Raw genomic sequence first — 6015 nt, 5'->3', positions numbered from 1 at the left:
CGTATTTAACCACGCCCACATCGACTTTTAAAGTGACACTCCCAAAGATTATAATAATAATTAAATCCCTATGTTGTATATTTGTGTGAATGTGTATATTAGTAAACATTATTAGTATTAATTATATATCTACATATAATTATTTTTATAATTAATTTGCATTTGTATTTGTTCCTTTGTTCCAACCAAGGAAAGGCATGAAGTAGACATAAAAACAAAATTGATGACTCTAAATTGCCCATAGGTGTGAATGGTTGTCTGTCTCTGTATGTCTGTATGTGCACTGCGACTGGCGTCCTGTCCAGGGTGTACCCCGCCTCAGGCCCGTAGTAAGCTGGGATCAGCTCCAGCATTGAAGATGAATGAATGAATGAATAAAAAATCAAAATAGTCAGACAGACATTCCAAGCAATACGTGCATCATAAAGCAAAAGTGAAATGTCCGAGATGTTTTTCTTTACAGCTCTGAAAGGAGTGAGAAGAAAAATAACTTATTTACTCTCACCACTTCTACGTAACCCTTCTTCCATATTTAATAATTCATCAATTAATTGTCTTAATTATTAATACTGATAGTGTCATTGCTTATATTAATAGCAATTATAATAATAATAATAATAATAATTATAATAATAATTATAATAATAATAATAATAATAATGACATGTATTATTAGTAATTGAGTGTATTATCAATTACATACTATATGAATTAGACCATACACACATACACACATTTAACCGTAGACGTACCCTAGAAATGTTTACACATGCATACAGACATATGTATACATACAACTGATATACACATACAAGTCATATGTATGAAGTAACCCAAGAAATAAATACATAAATAATAAATATGCATTAGCCCCTGTTTGTCAGAATCAGAATCAAAATCAGAAATACTTTAATAATCCCCGGGGGGAAATGTTTTTTGTTACACAGCTCCAGATATACAAAAAAACAATTATTAAACAGACTAAACATATATTAGAAAAGACTCAAACTTGGATTTACAGAAATGAATATTTACATTAGTAAATATATACATGATGGATTCAAGATGGTGCCGCGGATGGCTGCCTCGATTTGTTGGTGCGCTTTGTTTTGTCTTGTTTTGTTTGTAAACAGTGTTTTTTGTTTGGGTTCACAGCTCTCTTTCACCAGAGAACAACTCATGAACATTCGGGTAACAACTCCACGGGGTTTGTTTCCTGAATTTCTGGCTCCCACATCGGTTCTGGTGAACTTTTTAGTCAAAGGTGCCCTCACCTTTACAACTTTACGCCGTCGCAGGGGGAAACGAGCCGGTGCGCTCGTGTGCCTTCGCCAGAGGGGAAGACGCACACCGCTACCTGTAATATTTCTCTCTAACGTGCGCTCACTGGGCAATAAAATGGACGAACTTCAGCTTCTGTTGAGGAGAGACAAGGACTACAATTCATCCTCTGTTTTGTGCTTCACCGAGTCATGGCTGTGTGAGAACATCCCGGACTCTGCACTACAGCTGGATGGATTCCAGCTTCACCGAGCGGACCGTGACACGCGGCTCTCTGGCAAAACAAAGGGTGGAGGTATTTGTTTCTACACCAACAGCGGCTGGTGCAACGACGTAACGGTGATACAACGGCACTGTTCTCCCCTCCTGGAAACTTTTATTATTAACTGCAAACCACTCTACTCCCCACGTGATTTCGCTTCCTTCATTCTGGTCAGTGTTTACATTCCACCGGAGGCCAACGTGCAGGACGCACAGCGCGCGCTCGCCGACCAGATACTGGAAGGTGAGCGGACCAATCCGGACTCCTTAGTTATTGTCCTCGGGGATTTTAACAAAGGTAACCTCAGTCACGAATTGTCCAAATACAGACAGTTTATAAAATGTGCAACCAGGGAGGGGAACACTCTGGATCACTGTTACGCAACAGTCAGTGACGCCTATCACGCCGTCACCCGCGCTGCACTGGGACACTCTGACCACAACATGGTCCACCTGATTCCTGCCTACAGACAAAGACTAAAACTCTGCGCACCAGTCTGGATGAGTACACATCCAGACCTCCCCTCCACCGACACCTCTGTCTGTCCTTGAGAGAGACGTTAACAGGCTCTTCAAGAGACAGAACCCCGGCAAAGCTGCTGGGCCAGATTCCGTGTCGCCATCCTGCCTGAAGCACTGTGCAGACCAGCTGTCTCCTCTGTTCACGGACATCTTCAACACCTCATTGGAGACATGCTGTGTGCCAGCTTGCTTCAAGGCCTCCACCATCATACCAGTCCCCCAAAAAACAGGACCCACTGGAACGACTACAGACCTGTCGCCCTGACCTCTGTGGTCATTAAATCCTTTGAGCGCCTGGTTTTGTCCCACCTCAAATCCATCACAGACTCACTCCTGGACCCCCTGCAGTTTGCCTACAGAGCCAACAGGTCTGTAGCGTTGCTGTTAACATGGCCACACACTTCATCCTCCAGCATCTGGACTCTGCAGGATCCTACGTCAACTGCACCTCCAGTCACCAGTCCGTCAAGCTCCTTAAGTTCGCGGATGACACCGCCCTCATTGGACTCATCTCTGGTGGGGATGAGTCTGCCTACAGATCGGAGATCGACCATCTGGTGACTTGGTGCAGGGAGAACAATCTGGAGCTCAATGCTTCGAAAACAGTGGAGATGACTATAGACTTCAGAAAGAGCACAGCCCCACCCTCCCCCATCATCCTGTGTGACTCTCCAGTGGACACTGTGGAGTCCTTCCTGGACACCATCATCTCCCAGGACCTCAGGTGGGAGCCAAACATCAGCTCCCTCATCAAGAAGGCTCAGCAAAGGATGTACTTCCTGAGGCAGCTGAAGAAGTTCAATCTACCGCGGACAATGCTGGTCCACTTCTACACTGCCATCATCGAGTCCATCCTCACCTCCTCCATCACCGTCTGGTACGCTGCAGTCTGCACCTGTCCTTGGCAGAGGCAGCAGCGTACCAGACGTCATATTCATACGTACTGCAAAAAAGGTAGCAACCTCCCTTCTCTCCCAGAACTCTACTCTTCTAGGACCCTGAGGAGAGCAAGGAAGATAGCTGCTGATCCCTCCCACCCTGGACACTATCTGTTTGAACTTCTCCCCTCTGGCCGGAGGATGCGGTCCATCAGGACCAAAACCTCCCGCCACAAGAACAGTTTCTTCCCCTCTGCCATCAGGCTTTGGAATTCTATAAAAGACACTTAACGGTCATTCGTTATATTAACGACATCTGGAACTCATACGTTATAAATCACAGGTGTTATATTAACACCCCCCCCCCACAATGCCATATGTTTAGTTTGCTTGTGTTCATGTTTATATTTATGTAGGCACTGTCAAATCAAGTCAAATTCCTTGCAATGAAAATTACCTGGCAATAAACCTGATTCTGATTCTGATTCTGATTCTGATTCTGATCAATGATTGTCTGTGGTTGAGTCTGAATCACAGAGAGGAGGTGATAGACTCTCCTAGGGATGCGTTGTATAGTTTAATGACCACAGGCAGGAAAGATTTCCTGTGGCGTTCTGTGGTGCATCTGGGTGCAAGGAGTCTTCTGCTGAAGGTGCTCCTCTGCTGCGCCAGTGTGTCGTAGAAAGGGTGGGAGACATTGTCCAGGATAGACCGGAGCCTGGACAGCACCCTCCTCTCTGCCACGGTCGTCAGGGTGTCCAGCTCCTCCCCCACGACATCACCGGCCCTCCTGATCAGTTTGTTCAGTCTGTTGGTGTCTGCGACCTTCAGCCCACTGCCCCAGCATGTGACAGAGAAGAAGATCGCACTGGACACAACAGACTCATAAAACATCCTCAGCATCGTCAGGTAGATGTTAAAGGACCTCAGCCTCCTCAGTAAGAAGAGTCAACTTTGGCCCTTTTTGTAGACAGCCTCAGCGTTTTTTAGTCCAGTTCAACTTATTATTGAAGTACACCCCCAGGTACTTCTACTCCTCTACAGTGTCCACAGGGACCCCCTGGATGGAGACAGGGGTCACAGGTGTTTTCACCATCCACAGATCCACTACGAGCTCCTTTGTTTTAGTCATGTTGAGCTGCAGATGATTCAGCTCGCTCCAAGTGACAATGTTGCCCACAACAGTCATGTTTCACTTTCATCCCCCTTTCTGATGCAGCCAACTATTGCTGAGTCATCAGAAAACTTCTGAAGGTGGCAGGACTACAATAGTTGAAGTCCAAGTGAAGAGGGTGAAGAGAAAGGGAAAGAGGACAGTCCCCTGTGGGGCCCCAGTGTTGTTGACCACCCTGTCAGACACACAGTTCTGTAGGCGTACATACTGTGGTCTGCCCATCAGGTAATCCACAATCCAGGACACGATGGGGGCCTCAACCTGCATCGCAGCCATCTTCTCACCCAGTAGAGCCGGACAGATGGTGTTGAATGCACAGGAGAAGTCAAAGAACATGACTCTCCCAGTGCCCGCAGGCTTGTCCAGATGACTGTAGACTCTGTTCAGCAGGTAGGTGATGCGGTCCTCAACTCCCAGGCAAGGCTGGTAGGCAAACTGTAGTGGATCAGTGAAGGGCCTGACCATAGGCCTTAGCTGCTCCAGGACGAGTCTCTCTGTGGTCTTCATGATGTGGGACGTCAGGGCCACTGGTCTGTAGTCCTGAGGGCAACGTGGACGCGGCGTCTTTGGCACAGGCACGAGGCAGGACGTCTTCCACAGCACAGGGACCATCTGGAGTTGCAGGCTCAGGCTGAAGACTTGACTCAGTACTCCACATAGCTGGGGGGCACACCCTGGGAAATACACCATTGTGGCCTGCAGCTTTGCCAGAGCGGAGTTTTGTCATCTGAGGCTGAGGTCCTTTAATATTTACTGGACGATGCTGAGGATGTTTTATGAGTCTGTTGTGGCCAGTGCGATCTTCTTCTCTGTCACTTGCTAGGGCAGTGGGCTGAAGGTCGCAGACACCAACAGACTGAACAAACTGATCAGGAGGGCCGGTGATGTCGTGGGGGAGGAGCTGGACACCCTGACGACCGTGGCAGAGAGGAGGGTGCTTTCCAGGCTCCGGTCTATCCTGGACAATGTCTCCCACCCTTTTTACGACACACTGGCGCAGCAGAGGAGCACCTTCAGCAGAAGACTCCTCCACCAAGATGCACCACAGAGCCACAGGAAATATTTCCTGCCTGTGGTCATTAAACCATACAACACGTCCCTAGGAGAGTCTTTCACCCCCTCTCTGTAATATGGACTCAATCATTAACAATCTGTGCTTTGCACATTAGTCTGGTATTTTTGATCTTGTTTAGACTTCTTGTTTATACTACCATCTTGAGACACTAGATGGTGGAGTTCTGCTCATTCTCCATATTCAAACTTTAAGGTGTGTATAAATATTCATAATGCATTATAAGCCTCCTCAGTCAACTTTGCATCCAGAGGACACTTGAACTTTTAATGCATTATAGGTCACACCCATAATCTCTGATGACAGAAATCATTATGTGTGTTATTATTGTTGTCATGAAGCATTATGAATGCATTATAATTGAATACGAAATTATATATAGTAAATTATAGTGCACTGTAGATGTGGTCTTCATATAAAGTGTTACTGATGTGTTACTCACCACACAGAGAAAAATCTGATCCTTGTTTATCAGAAGATACAGAATCAAAAGAATTAAGGTTCGGTGGAGAGGAAAAGAAATTCTGCAGAACCATTTCAACCCAACTTTAGTGGGCAGTACTCCAGGACTATCTGAACTATTTCCACTCATCGGTCACTCCATCACTCAGACTGCGATGTGGCTCAGATGGAGATTAGTAGAGGAAGCTATTCCACGCGAACCCAGGACCATCTCTGCTCGGTCTATAATCTGTTTAAAATCCGTTCGCTGTAAAGCTGCCACAGACACGCGACACAAAACCCGTGCATAGTGTGAGTTTGCCTTCAAAATAAAGGCATCATAATGGCGAAACTAAGATCGTTAATATAGAATCATTTCAATTTGA

The sequence above is a fragment of the Echiichthys vipera genome, assembly GCF_963691815.1.
Source record: "Echiichthys vipera genome assembly, chromosome: 18".
Classification (NCBI taxonomy): domain Eukaryota; kingdom Metazoa; phylum Chordata; class Actinopteri; order Perciformes; family Trachinidae; genus Echiichthys; species Echiichthys vipera.
Note: the sequence above shows the minus strand (reverse complement) of the source record.